This window comes from Macrobrachium rosenbergii, chromosome 10 (genome assembly GCF_040412425.1).
Source record: "Macrobrachium rosenbergii isolate ZJJX-2024 chromosome 10, ASM4041242v1, whole genome shotgun sequence".
NCBI classification, from domain to species: domain Eukaryota; kingdom Metazoa; phylum Arthropoda; class Malacostraca; order Decapoda; family Palaemonidae; genus Macrobrachium; species Macrobrachium rosenbergii.
The window spans coordinates 7321937-7344436 of NC_089750.1; the positions used below are offsets into that span (position 1 = coordinate 7321937).

Here is a 22500-nt window from a genome sequence, read left to right on the forward strand (position 1 = left end):
CAATCGAGTTTTCAATACAGCCGCTATAGCGTATAATCAAGGCCACCGAAAATAGATTTATCTTTCAGGGGTCTCGGTATAATGCTGTATGAGCCGCGACCCGTGAAACTTTAACCACTGCCCGGTGGTAGCCTATCCTATATCGTTGCCAGAAACACGATTATGGCTAACTTTAAACTTAAATAAAATAAAAACTACTAAGGCTAGAGGGCTGCAATTTGGTATGTTAGGTGATTGGAGGGTGGATGAACAACATACCAATTTGCAGCCCTCTAGCCTCAGTAGTTTTTAAGATCTGACGGCGGACAGAAAAAGTGCGGACAGAATAAAGTGCAGACGGACAGACAAAGCCGGCACAACAGTTTTCTTTTACAGAAAACCAAAAGGCCGTTGTATAATAATATGTCAGAAACCAGGAATGCTAAAACGACGAATCTTTTGAATCTGTTAGAAAATAAAGCGGGCTATTAAATGAATTGTAAACCTACCAGTTAAGTGAGATACCAGAAACATACTTGAGAGAGAGAGAGAGAGAGAGAGAGAGAGAGAGAGAGAGAGAGAGAGAGATCAGTTCCTGGCAGACTAAGAAATATCATAAGCAAGTCTGGTGAGAATAGTTGCTCTTACGTAAATGTGTCATGCAAATGACATCTAATGCACACTGTCCTGACTGATTGATTGGCACGTCCAACTGGCGTTACAATGCCACAAAGTAAAATAACAGAAGCTATAATTCGCAATTCTAACTGCATGAATACTACATCAGTAACCAGAAAATGCAGGGTGACTGAATGACCGGTTTAGGCAACTGACTTCAAAACATCAGACCTCATTTGTGATCTGTATTTTATTGATGAAAGAAATGTTATCACAGAAAAAATATGCGATTAGTGGCATTCTCCTGCCAAGCGTGAAATACCTGTAGTCCCTACTAATTACCCTAACAAATAGCAAGGAATATCATTGCATCTTATTGCAAACATAAAAGCATCTGTACATGAAGTACAAGGATGCAAAAAGTCATGATTTATGCAACCAGTACTGACGTAGCAGACGCAAAGCAATGCGTTCCAGATGGTGGTTACTGCTGTCAAAACATTGCTTTAGCTCCGCCGGGTTTTCGTTGCATAATGCAAAAAGGAATTATTTCTAAAAGACAGACTTCAAGTTGAGCGCACGAGAAAGAGAGAGAGAGAGAGAGACTCTCTCCACGAGGCCGATAATTTCTGTTATAGAGGTATCTTAATGCCGCGGTTTATATATCTTTCTACCTATCTATTTATTCTTTTACGAGCTTGTTGGGGCGCGCTACGAGCGCTGGAACCCGGCGCTGCTGTCTCCCCTACCCTCCCGATCCCCTACTTAACCCGCCCCCAACCAGAGCGGACAAACAGGTTTGCAGGAGGAGGGTGGATGTCTCCTCTACCCTCCCGTTCCCCTCCCTATTCCCCGCCCCCATCCGTGGGGGGACAAACCGGTTTGCAGGGGGTGGGTGACTGTGTTTGTCCTCGGGGAGACAAACAAGATCAGATCTTCTCGGATTTTATTATTATATATTATCGTTAATGTAACTGGCAGACAATTATGTTTACAATTCGCACCTGCGATGCACTAAAACTATAAGGTACGTAAATAAATAAACTGACACATACAACTGCATACTTACATGCAAACGCCTTGCGTACCACCCTGCAATAACAGAAAGAAAACATTAATGTACTGATACTTTAAAACCTTGAATATATAAACAATGAAATACCCTTGATGTCCACTACACATAGTTTCAAAACTGTTTCCCATGGAGATTTTCTTGTAATTATCAAACAATTATTCCCTTAATGTGTCTTTTAATGTCAGAGGCCTTTCAATTCAACTTTATACCGAGAAGCAATCACCCCTTGAACTCTTCATCCCAGTTCTGCGTCAGAAAAGACCAAACAGGCGCAAAAACGTAAGTTTGAACAGCCATGAAAAGAGCGGGAAAAAAAAAAACTTGTTTACATCCTGTCTCCATGACGTTACTTGAAAAGCCGCGAACCGTACAAGAATCTTTGTGACTTTCCCGTGAATCAGCAAGTCCCGGATACTGGTTTTTTTTTTTTTTCACCTATTCAACTCGATGACATTTTAATTCATGTTGAACCTCGGCCCTACGTTACCTCTCCGGACTATACCTCGAATTTCTTCAGCAAACGTCTATCACTTTTAACGGGTTTAATCCCCGCAAGGAGGGGCTCGCTTACAGCACACCTTTTCATTTTCATTTGCTCCCTTTGGCCTCTGACACAAAGATATCCAACTTCTTTAACATTACTTTGCTCCAATTCTCTGACTGCCAAAAGAAAATCTTTAGAAAGAGCTGAGTTCAATGAGGATCTAAATATGTTGAGGTAAAGTACAGCAATGCAACAGAACTTCCACGAATTCTGAGAAACCAAGCAGAAAACAGACTCTTGTCCACAGCCAGATTATAAAGTCACAAAGCAGAGACATCATGGAATTGGAACTGGAATATAAAATTAAGGCCAAATGCCAAGCCCTGGGACCTATGACGTCATTCAGCGCTGAGAGGGATCTTGAGAGCAAAAAGGCTTCAAATGCGTAAAAGGAGGAACACTTCGCAGTTGGTCTATGAAGCTACTGTTAGGAACAAAATACAGCCGTGAGGGAGAAGTAACTTCAATCCCATTATCAATCTCTGTCTCGTTAGCGATCATTTTGTACACGTAGATAAATACTACAAAGCAAAGGATAATCAGACGTAGATAAATTAAAGACAGGCCTTGAGGACATTTCTATTCAAACCACGTGCCTCGGTAGACCGGTCCTTACTTCTTTTTAGGATTCAAGATGACTGCCTACTTCGGCTACTTCTAGGAACTCTGGGGGTCTAAAAATTCAGCAGGTAAGTGGGCCGCAAGCAACTTACGACATGCAGGATCTCTCTCTATCTCTCTCTCTCTCTCTCTCTCTCTCTCTCTCTCTCTCTCACTCCTCCTCTCTCTCTCTCACGCACACACACACGCACGTACTCTCTCTCTCTCTCTCTCTCTCTCTCTCTCTCTCTCTCTCTCTCTCTCTCACATACCTTACAGTGTATATATCTGGCCATAGTACAATTCTCTCTCCACGTATGCACACTTACACACAAACACATACCCTCTCTCTCTCTCTCTCTCTCTCTCTCTCTCTCTCTCTCTCTCTCTCTCTCTCTCTCTCTCTCTCATCACACACATACCTTACAGTGTATATATCTGGCCACAAAAGTACAATTCTCTCTCCACGTATGCACACTTACACACAAACACATACCCTCTCTCTCTCTCTCTCTCTCTCTCTCTCTCTCTCTCTCTCTCTCTCTCTCTCTCTCTCTCTCTCTACAACACACACACACACACACACACAATCACTGGAAGTCTACTATACCGGGGAAAATATTGGAAATCACGCCCAAGGTACATACATCAGAAGGGGAAGTTACTACAGTGAGGTTTGGACACAACAAAAGAATCAATTAGCAGAAGACCTTGAATTGCCTTGCAAGAAAAATATAAACAACAACAACAAAAACTCGAGGAAGACGTAGAAAAGGGATGGTCAGCTTATGAGGATGATGAGGATGATGATGATGATGATGATTAAGTTACAGATCACATAGCAAGATGTCTTTTACAGAAATACAAACGCTATTATATATATATATATATATATATATATATATATATATATATATATATATATATATATATATATATATATATATATATATATATATATATATATATACATATACATATATATTCCCAAGGCCAGGTGGAACATTATCATCACGCCATAAAATTTTCTACAAAACTTAAAAATCATTGAAATTGCAGTCAGATGAATTGTCTTACTAAGACGTAATTTAAAAGAATTAGTAAAAATAAAAAAATACCAAATTTAGGAAGCAAACAAATAGTAAAATAAAAAAAAATACCAAATTTAGAAAGCAAACAGAATCCAAGTGAAAAAGCTAATAAAACATGAAAAGAGCAGAAAACACAAACTAAAAATACATCATAGAAATACAAGCAGCCGCCCTATTACTGAGACTATATATATATATATATATATATATATATATATATATATATATATATATATATATATATATATATATATATACATGCATGTGTGTCCTTTTAAATGCATTCATGAAGCAAGAGAATGCGTGCAGGAAAGTGGTTCAGTTTTTACTGAGAAATTCGACGTCCTGCTAATGAAGTTCTGTACAATATACAATATATGTGGACGTTTCCTGCATAGGAGCTCTTCCTTGATGCGGCAATTAAAGTATAAAAGTTTTTTTTTCCCCCTCTTGTTCCCTCTAATAAATAAGTAGTCAGCAAAACTGTCATATTGCACTCAGTGCAATAGGCTACCTATCATCGAAAAAAGCATATTCGTACTATATAATAACTATTCATCTTCCTTGTTTTCACATAGGGTTATTAATATCAAAATCCTACTGAAAATGAGAGGCAAAAATTAAAAAAAAAATCTATGGCCGAGTCGGTAGCGTAGTGGGTTCAGATATCAGAGGAAGCCAGTTTGATTATCGAGACTTGGAGGTTACCCTTTCAGTGTGGGGCTGAAGGTATAAACCCCAGTTCGCGGCAACCCCAAATTCGGATACTGTGCAGTAAATGTGCCTCGCTGTCTAACTTCTCTCTTCTGGAGGTCCTTTTTTCCTCACACCGTTGGACTGTGGAACTGAGCTGATTAACAGTCTCCCAGGATTAGGATGGTCGTTCGCGCTGTTGGAACTTCGAGAAATGAATTTCTATAACCAGTTCGGGAATTGAAGGCCCATCGAGTGTGACAATACACTGACTCACCCAAGAAGAAGATGCAGTGCATTACTACCCTAATACATTTCAACTTATCTTTTAATATTTTGCTTTTATCTTTATTTATTTACCATTATTTTTTAAAAAATTTATCTGTCTTCCTAATAACTGATCTCCTCGTTCTGCATTTCACTACCTTCTGTTGCTTCTTTCGAATGAACACCACATTCTTTGGAAGTCTGAATTTCAAGTCAATGAATAATAATAATTAATAATAATAATAATAATAATAATAATAATAATAATAATAATACTGGCTGACGCCCTTGTCTTGTGGAAAGAAGTTTCTGACACTTACAACAAAACTTCGCAATCTGCTGCAAGCGGCAATGGTTCAAAATAATGCAAAATGGCGACGGTAAGAAACTGAAGGAAAATCAAGCTGCACTTGTCTCTGTCTTTATTGCTCCAAAAAGATTTAAAAGCGAGAAATGTCTGGCTCTCTCTCTCTCTCTCTCTCTCTCTCTCTCTCTCTCTCTCTCTCTCTCTCTCTCTCTCTCTGGCCATGCCCAGCATAGAGGGAAGAGGCCAACAAGCCGTGTATCTCCGTCGCGTGAACAAGGCAAGGACCTCTGGCTTGAACGACAGGCGGCATGTGTTATGCTCAGGAATCTATTAATGAGCCGTCAGGCAGACTACAGGCATGAGGACCCTAGCTCAACATTCGTCCCAGCAGGAGTCCAAACAAAAATTTAGGGGCGTGGAAGCCGCCTTTGGAGTGCGTTATATCGAGTAGAATCTGTTAGAGGAAAGAACACAATATCTACGGTTCTTTACGCATACTTTTTTGCGAACGCTAACGCACACTCACATATACACAAGGAAGGCAGTAAGAATGTTTGGAAAAAGAGTTATCATATTTATAAACATCGAACAAGGTCGCTAGCACTAATGAGTTTTTTCGCCTCTCCCCCTTCACACCTGTCAGGTGTGGATTCGTAGTCTCCTACGGTCTGTATTTTCGGTACTGTCCCTTAAGTATAAATTTGTTATTTCTACCGCCAGCACTCAAGAGTATAGTCACCACTCCCCTTTGACACCTGTCAGATTTGGATTCGTCGTCTCAAACAGTTGTGTATGTTCGTCCGTACTGTCTGTATAGTACATATATTGTGATTTCAACCACTATGTATCAACCCTTCGTCAATGACTTGGAAATAAAACTGAAACCGGTCAAGACCTACGCACAGTCTCTCATATTTTCACCTGTGATGTGTGACACACACAAACATTCTATACAAACATACATACATACATACATACATACATACATATATATATACATACATATATACATATAAAATCTTTCTTTGTCTTTTTTTAAACAAGTTCTCCAATCGCCACTACTTTGTACATCTTACATCGAAAAATTCATCATCATTAATTTCATTATTACGTCATTTATACTCTTCTTAATTCCTCCTCGTCCGTCATTATTAAACTCCCTCTCAAGTCAATTCTCATTCTCCCAATCTTTTTATCGTCTTTTTTCATCATTACGTTCGTCCCTATGACCTCCGTCTCATCGGCTCGCTCACTAATTTCACTCATTTATTTATTCTTATTTATTCCTCTTCGTCCGCTTTCTATTCTCTCCTCAATATTGAGACAATCTTCCGTCTTATATTGTCTACGTTCGTATCTTATTTTTCACTACTTCTTCAAAGTTAATACTTTCATCTTTTTGTCAAAAATGATTCTTTTCACATTTTTCAAGGAAGTGATCGTTGCTATTTTTCTTGCATTTCTCACTTTTACTTCTTTTCATTTTTCAAGGAAATGATCGTTCCTATTTTTCTTGCATTTCTCACTTTTACTTCTTTTCATTTTTCAAGGAAATGACCGTTCCTATTTTTCTTGCATTTCTCAATTTTACTAATCATTTTTTATTCTTATTGTTTAAATAATTTTCAGCATCTCATTTTCTCAGTGACCGCCTCTGTTCATGTTTGTTCAGGTTTTATCTTTCATTAACTAAATTCAAATTATTTACTTTATCTTCTTCAGAACTCATGGGATAATACTTTCTTATTTTCTCTTATTTTTCCTTAATATTTTGTCTCTTAATTTTTCAAGTCTCCCATTAGTCAGTGTTGGAATTTCATTGAATATTTTTATTTTTAAATGTCTCTTCCATTTTTCAAAATATGATCATCGTTTTTTCAGTAAAATGCACTTATGACAGATGACGGCATATACGACACTGGCTGGTATTTATGACAGTGGGCCTAATTCAAGTTTACATAAAACACAGGTGACAAGAAGATTTTATATATATATATATATATATATATATATATATATATATATATATATTATGTATGTATATATATATATATATATATATATATATACTATATATATATATATATATATATATATAATATATATATATATATATATATATATATATATATATATATGAGTTGCCTGCATTCACGAGAGTGGCGTCATGAGAAAAACAGGCAGAACCTATGACAGCACAGAAATAATAACAGCGGGCGACGTTCATGAATGATATTTTCGACTGATACGGAAGACAAAGTGGTCGGGGTGATTCCAAGTTTTCTTTCCCACGCGTCACGGGAGAAATGGTCAAGGTATGAGGATGATGATGATGATGATGATGATGGTGACAGTGCATAACTGGTGTCAAGATGCAAATAAAAGGAATAACTCAACTCCCTGTTTAAGAACCCGAAAATGGAAGGAGAATTGCTCCTTAATTGTTTGGTTTAATAATATTACAGTTTATTGCAATGGCATTATACAAATGAAAACAGATGAAACACAAACAAATATAATAACACGATGACCACATAATACCAGAGAGTAAGATGAACTAAAGTATCAGTGTGTATACAGACATTCATGTTCACGAAAATCTGCTTGGATATCCATAAATCCTCTAGTTCGTCTCCGTCAGAATTCCGGAAAAACGAAACTACCTATTGTGAAGCGCGCACGAGATCTAAATAAATTGATCTGATCATAATTAGTAGTAGTAGTAGTAGTAGTAGTAGTAGTAGTAGTATCTAAAAGATAAGAACAAGCCAAAAATAGATCCTGTGAGAAATAAACAGAAGAGTAATCAATACTAATCTTAACACAATATTAACAAACAAGTGAAAACGAAAAAGCAACTGACTTCTGAAAACAGATGAATCAATCTTTCAGTCAATAAAACTTCAAAAAAAAGAAAACTCATCGAGTATGTTAACGCAATTTTCCTTATACATACGGACGAACAAGAGACTGAGAAAGGTGTCCAAACTGACTGGCTGATAACGCTATTCCTGCTTTTTCCTTTAGACTGTAACCTCTCACCTCTCTGATTACTCATCCACAGGTATGTTCGCGAGGCCACGTAACAGGAAAGACAGGTAAGGATTAAAAAAAACAGGTGCGAAAATGATTTGCTTCGTAACTCGCAATTCAGGATTTACGATCTCCGCTATTTCACACTTCGGCATAATGAACATGTAAATAAGGAGTCTTAAGAAAGGATAAATCAGTCAATAATTGTGTATATAAAGTGTATTTTTAAAAAGCACAGTTGCTTTCGCTTCCTTGTGCACAAGATTTTATTCAGCTGAAGGCCTCGGCTGTGCAAGTAAATGAAACCACAGACTTGAAAAGTCATAGACTTTATAAGATAACGATGACCGTAATGGCACGTAAAAAAATCTAAAATGACTACCACTTTAGTGTCTATGGGACTTTTCACGTCACATCGACAATGACCTCAGCACTGCAGGATACTGGAAAACAAACAAATTGGAACTAACCGAACTTAACACAAGGAGCAAAAACATTAGCTCTAATTTCTGCCTGCTCTGATATAAAAGGAAATGTGTGGGAGAATTACCGTAAACAAAAAAAAAGGAAAAAGTGATAAACTCGTCCCCCCGGTAATTATGGACTAACTTATTATTATGCTCATCAAATAAGCAATTTCTCGAGGGCACACTTAATCAGAATTCTTGCCCTGCGCTCATTACTTTATATATGTGTGTGGTATATTATATGTTGCTTGATATAATAAACATTGTACATATTATATTTTCATTTACGTTATAGGAGGATTGTATACCACACACACACACACACACACACACACACACATACACACACACACACATATATATATATATATATATATATATATATATATATATATAGATATATATATATATATATAAATATGTACATATATATATATATATATATATATATATATATATATATATATATATATATATATATATATATATATATATATATATATATATATATATATATATATATATATATATATATATATATATATATATATATATATATATATATATATATATATATATATGTTACAGTAGGATTGCATACCATATAATATATATATATGTATGTATATATGTATATATACATATATATATATATAAAATATATATATTATATATATACATCTTCAAAATTTTTAATCATTAAACATTCACCTTCACTACTTTCTTTTAGATGCTTTCTTCGCATTTCCCTTTTCTCACGTACGGAGAACGCCATCCCGCGCAAGATATCCACGAAAGTTCATGACCTATAGGCAGTTCCGAAAGGACGTACGCGCGCAATGAATGGTAATAGCATCGTACAGTTACCTGCACTTGTACCTAATGCGCCAGGGCTACCATAGTAATACTGAATGGTACGATTAATATTAATTTTCCCTCATCGCTATGTCACACAGCCTGTACGGAAGGCACTACTGTATTCTTCGTTAGAGCTTTCCCATAACGCTACTCTTATAGGCATAGTCTCCTGTAGGTATGTTCATTCAACTTATTTGTTTCTCTCTCTCTTTTTTTTTATCTGGACTTTGCTATACTTCCCACGCACTTGCGCGTTTTACTCTTTTCCTCAAATGGTAGTTTCTTTAACAAAATAATATCTATTATTTACATGGACATATACACGTACATACACGTGTAAAACACACACGTATGTATGTATTTATATGTACATGTATGTATGTATATATAAGTGTATATATACTGTATATGTGCTTAGATCTACTGAGAAAAATTAACATCTCGAAGGAAATGGAAGAAATATAATTAGAAAGAGTAAGGAAGACTCGCCGGGAAACAGTAATAACTATAACAACAACTACGAGAGAGACCTTACCTTACAGACCTTACAATTCGTTCGGGTTGCCCCAGGTCCCTCAGTGTGAGGCACCTTTGATGTCTACCAGAGAGTTGCTAACGCATCTTCCGGTATATTTTGCATCTTCCAGTCTTGGATGGTCTGGGATGCATCTTAGATATTTGTCGAGCTTATTCTTAAACACATCTACGCTCACTCCTGTTATGTTCCTCAGATGAGCTGGTAGCGCATTGAATAGACGCTGCATTATCGATGCTGGTGCGTGGTGGATTAATGTCCTGTGTGCTTTCCTTAATTTTCCTGGTATAGTTTTTGGCACTATTAATCTACCTCTGCTTGCTCTTTTTGATAATTTTAGTTCCATGATGTTTTCGGTAATTCCTTCTATCTGTTTCCATGCTTGAATTACCATGTAGCGTTCTCTTCTCCTTTCAAGACTATATAAATTTAAGAATTGTAGTCTTTCCCAGTAGTCAAGGTCCTTAACTTCTTCTATTCTAGCTGTAAAATGACCTTTGTACACTCTCTATTTGTGCAATATCCTTTTGGTAGTGTGGGTACCATATTATATTGCAATATTCAAGTGGACTACGTACGTACGTTTTATAAAGCATAATCATGTGTTCAGCTTTTCTAGTTTTGAAGTGCCGGAACAACATTCCCATTTTTGCTTTGCATTTTGCCAATAAATTGCTATTTGATCATTGCATAACATATTCCTATTCAACATCACACCAAGGTCTTTAACTGCTTCCTTGTTTGTGATTGTCTCATTATTAGGTCCTTTATATGCATATAGCATTCCTACTTTATCACCATAGTTCATTGATTCAAATTTATCAGAGTTAAATACCATCCTATTTATCTCTGCCCATTTATATATTTTGTTTAGGTCTCTTTGTAGCGAGTTCCTATCTTCATCACAAGCAATTTCTCTACTTATTCTTGTGTCATCTGCGAAACTTCTTACTACTGAGTCCTTAACATTTACTGTCTATGTCTGCAATCATAATCACAAACAGCAATGCAGCTAACACCGTACCCTGTGGTACACCGGATATTACCGTAGCTTCATCCGATTTCTCATCGTTTGCAATCACTATCTGTTTTCTATTTTGCAAAAATTCTTTTATCCATCTTCCTACTTTGTCAACAATGTTATGTTTTCTAATTTTTTTCGCTAATATATTATGATCTACCTTGTCAAAAGCTTTTGCAAAGTCTAGGTAAACCACATCTGTATCTTTTTCATTTATCATATTTTTATATATGCTTTCATGGTGGACTAACAGTTGGGTTTGTGTACTTTTTCCGGTACAAAACCATGTTGTCCTATATTGAACAATCTATTTTTCATTAAATGTTTCATTATATTTTTTTCATTACCCTTTCATATACTTTCATAATATGAGATGTCAGACTCACAGGCCTATAATTACTTGCCTCTAGTCTTGAACCACTTTTGAAAGTAGGAGTAATATATGCTAATTTATGCTCATCATAAATCTTGCCTGTATCTATACTTTGCCTTAATAATATTGCTAGCGGCTTTGCGATTGAATGAACCACTTTCTTTAACAATATGGCAGGTACTCCATCTGGTCCTGCTGCTGATCCATTTTAATTTCATTAATAGCCTGCACAATATCGGCTTCTGTAATATCTATATCTGATAAGTATTCAGTATTTTCATCTCTTATTTCTGTATCATTATCTTCATTGTCAATTCTAGGTGTAAATTCACTCTTATATCTTTCTGCTAATATGTTACATATTTCCTTTTTTCATTCGTTAATCGCCCTTCAATTCTTAGAGGGCCTATTTCTACTCTTATTTTATTCATCTTTTTGCATATGAATAAAAAATTTTAGGGTTTTGCTTGATATTTTGTAGTGTCATTTCTTCTAGGTTCCATTTTTTCATTTTCTTTTGATTGTATAATCTTTTGTTCTGCATTTTCTATCTTACTTTTAGTTCCATCACTTTCCATGCATTCTTTTCTTTTGCAAGAGCTTTTTTCCACTTTCTAATTTTCTGGAACAAGATCCTTCTGTCTCTTGGAATTCGTGACTGATGCTTACTTGTTTTCTTGGTATATATTTTTCCACTATTTCCTCTAATATTTTATATAATATATCGGTATTTACCTGTATATCATCACTTACAAATATGTTTTCCCATTCTTTGTTTAATTCTTCATTTATTTTTGACCAATTTATATTCTTACTATAGAAATTGTATTTTCCATATCCTTCCCATTTTTCGTCTCTTGCTTTTCTTTGTTTTCGTATGTTCTGGAACGGACTGTTAATTCTATGACATTATGGTCCGAAATACTCGTGTTATATACTATTATTTCTTTAACATAGTTCACCTCATTCACAAATACTAGGTCTAAAATATTATCCTTTCTTGTTGGTAGGTGATTTATTTGCTGAATGTTATGTTCTAGTAGCATATCTAATAGCTTTTCAAATTGCCTCTTATCTTCTGCACTACTATTGCTCTCTTTTTTATATGTATAAATACAACCACAGTCTCCTATTCGTTCTTTCCATTCTACAAAAGGAAAGTTAAAGTCTCCAGTTAGGAGTATAGTCCAGTCCTTGTGATTTCTACATATTTCATCCAGTTTTTCAATTATTATGTCAAACTCTTTAGTATTAGGGGTCTATATATTACAATGTTCACTAATTTTTCAGATTCAAATTCTACCGCTATTAATTCACATTCTGTGTTACTATATTTCTCACAGATTTTTTCCTTGATTGGCATCTCTCCCATATATCGCGGTTCCCCCTTGATTTCTATTTTTTCTATCTGATCTATAAGTTTGGAAACCCTTTATCTGGTCATCATTACCAGTCTCTTGGGAATACCAGGTTTCACTTATATTCAATATTTCTATTTTTTCATTTTGGGTTAGTTCTTCTAAGAACTCTATCTTTCTTTTGAGTTACTCGAAACTAGACCCTGCGCGTTCATCACTATGATTGTTTGCATATTATCTCCATTATCTAATATGGGTAATAATAAAGGATTTTCCCATGTCTCTTTCCTGTTCTGATATGTTGATCTTTTTCATTTCCAGAAATTCGTACATTAAAAAATCCAACTTTTCCATTATATTTGTTCTTCCAGCTTCATATTTATTCACTTTGTGCATAAACCTGCACTTATCTCCATATCTGCACCATCCCTTGCATCATAGATACATTGCTTGTTCCTTGTGCTATATCTAGGTGCTGATGGCTCATATCGTGGTGCTGACTTTTCATAATGCGTTGTTGGCTTGCTTTTTGCCTTCATCACATGATCTTTGTTCTTTTCTTTATTTGTTTCATTTTTTCCTTGGTTTTTATATGTATTTTATTTTTTGATTTTGATTTTGGTCTTTCATGGCTACAGGATGCATGTACCTACATTTCTTATTAAACCTACATCCATTTCCTTCTTTCCAGTTTTCTACATATTTTTGGATGTAGATCTCTGCATTCCTCTTCATAGCCATCTAGATATGCACATTTGCCATAGATCTCATAATTGTGACATATCTTGGGATGTTTGTAATAACATCTTTCACCAAACCTGCAATTCCCTCTTTTCAAAAGGTGCATACTGTGTCTTTCTTTTCTTTTCTTTTTTTTCTTGTTCATTCCCTCAGTATGGAGATCCGGGTACAACCTCTTTGGGATTTTATTTTGATTTATCAGGTCATAATTTATTTCTTCATATGTATGTTGCTGTATTGCCTCATATGTAGAATCTATGAGTTCTCTGCATCCATACTATTATCCTGTTCTTTGTTTTCATTAATCTTTTCTCTCTCTTCAGTCTTATTTTCTTCTCTATTTTCCTCTTCTTCCTCTTCTTCATCTTCTTCATCTTCTTCATCCTCCACAATCTGTACATTAAGTCTTGATTTAATGACCTTGTCTATCCATACTAGACATGTTGAGCAAAATATTTTTGTGTCCTTATTTCTATTTTGCTCAACTTCAGCACATGACGGGTGTGTCGGTACGTGGCAAGCATAGCATTTCCTAATCAGAGAGAGAGAGAGAGAGAGAGAGAGAGAGAGAGAGAGAGAGAGAGAGAGAGAGAGAGAGAAATTTTACATTTAAATTGAAGTGAACGACATAAAAAAATACGAGTTAGAAAGACGAAAAATTTGGCTAGAAAAATCGAATAACTAAAAGAACAACATCGAGAGAGAGAGAGAGAGAGAGAGAGAGAGAGAGAGAGAGAGAGAGAGAGAGAGGTAACCATACATCACAATGGAAATGCAACTGTCAGAATTAGCGGTGTTCAGCTTCCAACGGAATGCTGTCCCGCTGCAGACGCTGTTTAAGGGAACAGGTGAATCACGGGTGTGGGCGGAAAGGTCAAGAAGGGAAAGCGTACAATATAGATCATTAAAGACAGAAGCTGTTTCACAGTTGAAGAATAAATATTATTATTATTATTATTATTATTATTATTATTATTATTATTATTATTATTATTATTATTATTATTATTATTATTATTATTTAGCTTAAAGGAAGATACCATGTGGCATTTAAAACCCAGTAATATATAAATATTTATGTTCTGTTCGTACACAGATTTATTGCCCAGGTTATTATTATTATTATTATTATTATTATTATTATTATTATTATTATTATTATTATTATTATTATTATTATTCAAAATGTTCTTCTACCCGTGAAAACCAACAAAAGGTCCATAAACTGTGCTATTTTATGTCTTTTAGGCTTCCTTCTAAAGAATGCCTCCTCAGTTTCAGTACCAATAATAATAAAAACATTCTATAATCATTATATATATATATATATATATATATATATATATATATATATATATATATATATATATATATTATTATATAAATTATATATATAATATATATACAGTATATACTATATATAGTACTGGTGGACCTACTTACTCAATAAAGAACTGGATGCAACAGGGCAACCACAGAAACAGGAAAAATAAATAGACAGACAAAGAAGAAAATCAAACAGCCTCTTCATTTGCAATTCCGTGACAAATGCCACCGTAAAAGAAGTTAAAGCTTCCATCTATCTTCCTCTCCGAAGGAATGAGAGGATGGAGATAAATCGCGCTGTGATGGACGGGTGTATGATCTAATCCCTCATAATCCGAAGGGATGGACAAGGTACCTTGAGGAGGAGGATTCATTGAGACAAGTGGCGGTTTATGGCAGCTTAACCTCAGATGCCATATACTCCCTACTAATCATCATCATTAAGACACCATGGTGGTTTCTCTCTTTCTCTTTTTTTCTTTATTACTTTAGGTTTGTCGTGATGTTATTTGACTTCTTTATGTAAATACAATTATTTATCCGTTAGGCTGACTGACTAATTAATACAAACTTTTGCTATCTTTTTTGTTCAATTATCCTGAATCCTATCTTCGCCTAACTGCTTTGTAATTTTAAAATCAGATATATTTCCTACTTAATTTTACTTATTATTAATTTCGTTACCTTTCGCCCTAATTTGCTGTAAACAAATAGTTAGGTACCCGTACCACTCCCCTCCCTAAATTAGAATAAATACCACAAGGAGAGAGAGAGAGAGAGAGAGAGAGAGAGAGAGAGAGAGAGAGAGAGAGAGAACGGCGTTAGTGGCAGTAAGAGTTATTAATTATATTTCTCCTTTGTCTTGAGAGAGAGAGAGAGAGAGAGAGAGAGAGAGAGAGAGAGAGAGAGAGAGAGAGAGAGAGAGAGAGAAACTGGTAGGAATTAACTGACAGGAATAGATAACCATAACGAACCTTCAACCCGGTTTCAAGAGCTGAGAGAGAGAGAGAGAGAGAGAGAGAGAGAGAGAGAGAGAGAGAGAGAGAGAGAGAGAGAGAGAGAGCCCAAGAACTAGTGGGTGGAACCGAGTGGCCGACATTCTGAGGTTATAACAACCGTTAATCCAGTTTAAAAACAATAAAAATAAACCAAGCGTTAGTTTTTGCAGAGTCAACTTTGCTTTCGAAAAACAAAGTCTCTCGCAGAACGCTCGGCAGGTCGTGTCAAGATGCCAAGATACGGGAGCCAGCTGGAACTTGGCTGTCTGGGTCGTCAGTACTTCTTCTGAATTACTGACTTTAAAAAGTAAATCCCAGTAGGTGCAATATCTGAATCGTTACTGGAATAACCAGGAAGTAATAAGCGCCACTGAAAATAACAGCAGATTCATTTAAAGAATAACAGAAGATTCATTTGAAGAATAACAGCAGATTCGTTTAAAGAATAACAGAAGATTCATTTGAAGAATAACAGCAGAATCATTTAAAGAATATCCAAGATTAAACCCACCACAAAACATACTCATGATAGCTCTACGCCTATTCTTCTCGAAAATAAATCTAAAATCAGTTACCCTTGTTACTTTTAGGATGAGGTTGCAAGCCACATGCCCCGTTCCATCCACAACTGCGACACACTACATTTATTTTTCTAACACGTACTGATGAAAAATATATGGCGAGGGATAAATCGTAATAAATTCATTCGTTCGTGAAATTATTGTCGACTATAATATATATATATATATATATATATATATATATATATATATATATATATATATATATATATATATATACATACATATACATGCAGTATATATATAAATAATCCCCCTTATATGTACATATATTATCCCCATATATGTTTATATTATATATATATATATATATATATATATATATATATATATATATATATATATATATATATATGTATATATAATTATAATATATATATATACATACATATATTTATACACAGATATGTGTGTTGTGTGTGTATGGAGAGAGAGAGAGAGAGAGAGAGAATACTATCTACTTCAAAAAGAAAAACCGATCATCAATGTCTAGCGCCTATCTCTCTCGGGGCAGGTCAATGATTTGCATACTTGAACACGCTTGACTGGGCTCGGCTTTGTCACCGAGTAGCAGCAGCACCGTTTCCTCCAAAACAGTTATGCAACAAAACAGAATGCGACAATTCGGTGGAAAGGGTAATTTGCTACGTTCTACCTGTATAAGCAGCACCATACGTGTAATGTATGGCGCAATTATATTAGTTTTGGGGCTGCAGGTTGGTGTGTCACGGGTGTCTGCAGATCAACCGATTAATGTATTTATCAAATGGGGTGGCCTATTTATTTATCAAATGACATGACCTATTTATTTATCAAATGACATGATCTATTTAATTATCAAATTACATGATCTATTTAATTATCAAATGACATGACCGATTTATTTATTAAATTACATGATCTATTTATCTATCAAAAGACATGACCTGTTTATCAAATGACATGACTTATCTATCAAATGACATGACATTTGTCTTTCAAATTATATGACCTGTTTATGACAGTTGTCTTTCAAATTATATGACCTGTTTATTTATCAAATGACATGACCTATTTGCTCATCAATGACATGACCTACCTATTTATCAAATGACATGACTTGTTTATTATCAAAAGACATGCAGGAGCTTTTGAAAAGAGAGAGAGAGAGAGAGAGTTTAGCATGTTCAAGAAGTATGAATGAGTGCATGTAAGATGAATCCAATGAGAAAAACTGAGGGAGCTTTTGACAATAGAGAGAGAGAGAGAGAGAGAGAGAGAGAGAGAGAGAGAGTTTAGCATGTTCAAGAAGTATGAATGAGTGCATGTAAGATGCAATGAGAAAAACTGAGGGAGCTTTGACAAGAGAGAGAGAGAGAGAGAGAGAGAGAGAGAGAGAGAGAGAGAGAGTCACTGCATCAAAGGAAATTCCAGGAATTCTTTCCATTCAATAGGGAATTCCACTCATTCACTTCATACCAATCAAAATAGAGGGAAAAGTAGATGGCGGATGATCGGCTCCCACAGAGATTCGCACTGCCGACGACGACGATGGCGGGGCTTGTATGCAACAGGTGTGTTTTGGTGATGCTGAAGCTCTATTCAAATTAATGCAGGGCCAAGGTGAAACCTTATATCCCTCGCACCTGGTCTCCTGACAATGAGTTACGCTATTAACGCTTTGAGAATCTCAAGTGGGGGTGGTCGGTCGGTCGGTCGGTCTCTCTCTCTCTCTCTCTCTCTCTCTCGGACACACGCACAAACCTCTTTCTCATTCTATTTTACATGCTTCCAGATCCTCTCTCTCTCTCTCTCTCTCTCTCTCTCTTAACGCACCTATATTTTCAGTCCCTCTTCCATTATATATATATATATATATATATATATATATATATATATATATATATATATATATATATATATATATATATATATATATAATTCAAGGCTTCATAATTTATATTTGACATTCTCTCTCTCTCTCTCTCTCTCTCTCTCTCTCTCTCTCTCAAGTACATTCATTTTCCAAGCTTGTTTCATCACACTGACACGGTTCATCTATCTCCCTTGATATCTATAATTTCAGAGCTTCATTTTTATTCAAGGCATTCGTGTCTCTCTCTCTCTCTCTCTCTCTCTCTCTCTCTCTCTCTCTCTCTCTCTCTCTACGTCTCTCACACACACACATACATACATTATGTCCCAGTGAGCTTACAAATCGCTTTGTCCTTTAATTGCTTAAGAAAGACAGTAATGTATTCTTAGAAAGCAGGGAATGAATAATGCATTTAAATCAAAATTTTGTATGTTCATTATATACAGAAATCACTCCATGTTTCGACAGAGTTAAATATTTAATACGTTTCGCATAATAGTAACAGCAACGATAAAAATAATCATTCGTCTATTGGCCTGACGTACATCTATTCGGATGGTGCAATCAAACTCAACTTAGAGCATAAAAAATATATCAAAAGTAATTCTTCTAGTATTTTTGCTTTTGGGCGTAAGGACCACAGCCACGTCACAGGTGGGTACCTCTGAAATTTTGATTCTTTATTATGGTCGCACTGCTTCTTGGTCAGTAATGCAAATTTCAGTTCTAAACTGTGAGAATTATTTTGTCAATATCCGGAGAAGACTAAGAATAATAATGATACGTCCAATAAAAATATATCTCCACACTAAGTGAAGAGTTATTTTTTATTGTAATAAACTATTGTTGAGTAAGATACATTTACAGTGAGTACATTCTCAGAGCAACTAGTATGAAAGGGAACCCTTTAACTCATATTGAATCTTCTAATAAATCTCCAAATAAGAAACTCAATAAAATTCTTTTCAAGTATAACTCAATACTTCTGCAAATTAAAAACAAATCAACTGAATAACAACTAACCAATTATATATATATATATATATATATATATATATATATATATATATATATATATATATATATATATATATATATATACATATATATATTATATATATATATATATATTATATATATATTTATATATACAGTATATAAATTTATATATACATATATACATCTATATATATATACACAGTATATATATATAAAGTACACACGTGCATACATACTTAGATACATACATACATACATACGTATATATACCACACATACATTATATATATATATATATATATATATATATATATATATATATATATATATATATGGTAAATAAATAAAATAAAATATATATATACATATATAAATACAATATATACATAGGAAGTGGAGAGAGAGAGAGAGAGAGAGAGAGAATAATTTCGGATAGGTATTCTGAAGACGAAAGGCAGGGGGAAAGGGAAGTACAATGACGGAGTGGGGTGGGTAAAGGAGAAAGGAATCTTAAAGCATCATCCCAGGCGATGGAAAGAGAACCGAGAAGGTCAAACGCAGAGGACTTGAGGTCAGGTTAGAGAGAGAGAGAGAGAGAGAGAGAGAGAGAGAGAGAGAGAGACCTCACTGATGTAACGTAATAACACAAGGAGAAGAAAATAAGAAGAAAGAATCCATTATTATTAACTCAGAAATAATCGGCGAGAGGAACGGAATGACCCTTATTATCGGGTAATTATAAAGGTTAATTAATTCATTAACGTACCTCGTAAATAACAGTCTGCGAGAGACAGAGAGCGCCGACGGGTTGGCGTGCACATATACGAGCGTGTTTTAATTTTAATTTATATATATATATATATATATATATATATATATATACATACATATATCTCTATAGATATATGTAATTTGCGTATAAGAAAGCAAAATCAAAAGTATATACAAGCGCACACACATACACGTGCACATTGAGATGTGTGATTTTCAATCACCGAGCATATAAATTTTATATAAATATATACATTTGTGGGTGTGTGTGTGTGTTTGTAAGTATATGTATAAAGTGTGTTTGTGTATGCTTTTATCATTATTTTGAGTTATATTTTGTTGTTTATATATATATATATATATATATATATATATATATATATATATATATATATATATATATATATATGTGTGTGTGTGTGTGTGTGTGTATATATTTATATGTATAGTCAAAACTCCTATTATCTTATGATTTAATACCTAATTTGCTTGATACAGATACCTTCTATAAATAACTTGGCCCACAACTTATAATTATCAAAAAACCCTGGAGCAAACCTCACGTATATACTATAAGTATATAAGTATCTATGTATGTATTTATGTATGAATGTATGTAGGCAAAGGCATCTAACGAACTACAGTAAACCTACAAAATCAAGTACAGAAACTGACACTAAATATACAGATCAAGCTCCCAGAATCGCGTTGGTATTCCGGAGACCCGAAGAATGCAACATTTGCAAACGCATTATACAAAAGCATTTGGGACAAGGAGACTTTCTCTACATAAACAAACAACATAGCAGTGATCGTACATGTTTAGATGAAAAACAAGAATGCTTTATATATGTATATATATATATATATATATATATATATATATATATTTATATAATATATATAATATATATCCCTTTAAATGTAATATGATGGCAGCTGCGAGAAAGCCTTCAACGCAGACCGAATCTATGGAGAGATACCCAGATCTGCAGATGTAAATCTCGTCCACTGACGGACATGATATACGACACTTTCAAACCACAAGTACTACCGAAGATATGAGGGAATGCACATACACGTAAGTACAGATAAGGGTCATACAGACACGAGGCTCATTCCCATTCTGAATACCTCTGCAATCGTCGACGAAAACAGCAAAACCGACGGATCCCAACGTCACACTTGCTTGATGACTGCATATCACAACGTCCTAGCACCTTCGGAAAGGTTGGGATGAAGGTCGCAGAAAGCTGATTGTTACTGGTATGGCAAGTTTCTGGAATGTGTTACCTCACAGGACCTTTCACATTTTGTTTTTCTTTTTAGCTTTTCCAGAGGAATAAGGTTGGTAATACTGTTGTATCTTTTCTTATTCTTTGGCGACTGTTTGAAATTATTCAATTCTAGATGTCACGACAGTACCATTTTAAGCAGAAAATAAAACTTCAAATACCCTACGAGTATTCTAAGGTTCCTGAATGTTGCAAGACATTCAGGTTCCTTGAGCATTTCAAAGGAATAACAACCCTTAAGAATCTTACTCTTCTAAAGGACATTGAAGCTTCTACAGGAATTTGCCCATCGATTTCCTTAAAAGAATAACAATCCTTAAGAACCTTACTCATCTTAAGTACATCGAAGCTTCTACAGTAATGTGCCCATCGATTTCCTCCGGAAGTAGTGGCGAGATTAAATACAAAATATCTATTCCGGGCTCTAAGAACCAGGGGTCTCCACATCCCCGGTCATAACCCACCCCAAAAATCAATGTCAGTCAGTTTTCAAGTTATGGGCTGAATCAAATGGGTTTAAGATATGGCTGCAGGACAGGGTACAAGGGGGGAGAGAAACAAAGAGTCCTCTAGAGGATTTTCGATCATCATCATAGACAGCTGTCTTACCTTTAAGAGGACAAAACAAAGGAGCATATGTAATGAACAAAAATAGAAAGCACAGCCTATGTAAAGAACAAAAATCGAAAGCATAGCCTATACAAAGAACAGAAATAAAGAGTACAGCCCATGCAATGAGCAAAAATAGAATGCATGGCCTGTGTAAAGATCAGAAAGAGAAAGCATAGCCTATGCAAAGAACAGAAATAGAAAGCACAGCCTATGTAAAGAACAAAATTCGAAAGCATAGCCTATTCAAAGAACAGAAATAGAAAGCATAGCCCACGTAATGAACAAAAATATAATGCATGGCCTATGCAAAGATCAGAGAGAGAAAGCACAGCCTAGGCAAAGAACAGAAATAGAAAGCATAGCCTAAGTCAAGAACAGGAATCGAAAGCATAGCATTAAGGGACTTCATAACAATTCACGTAAAAGAAGTGAAAAGACACAAGAGAACAAACAGTGGACGAAACTGAAAAAGTAATTCGCACTGAAACGGATAACGTGAATCA

General features: G+C 34.9%; 1 protein-coding gene across 9 annotated transcripts in view; it reads right to left on the minus strand.

Moving 5' to 3' along the window:
* The window catches only part of LOC136842464 (uncharacterized), a 764342-nt gene that overhangs the window by 678917 nt on the left and 62925 nt on the right, over window positions 1-22500 (minus strand). For 8 of the 9 annotated variants that reach the window (XM_067109832.1, XM_067109829.1, XM_067109831.1 and 5 more), the window contains exon 2: window positions 1667-1689. The exons of the other annotated variant lie outside the window; for it this stretch is intronic. The gene's annotated coding sequence lies outside the window, so the exon portion shown is untranslated. The remainder of the gene's footprint in view (window positions 1-1666; window positions 1690-22500) is intronic. 9 annotated transcript variants of the gene reach the window in all.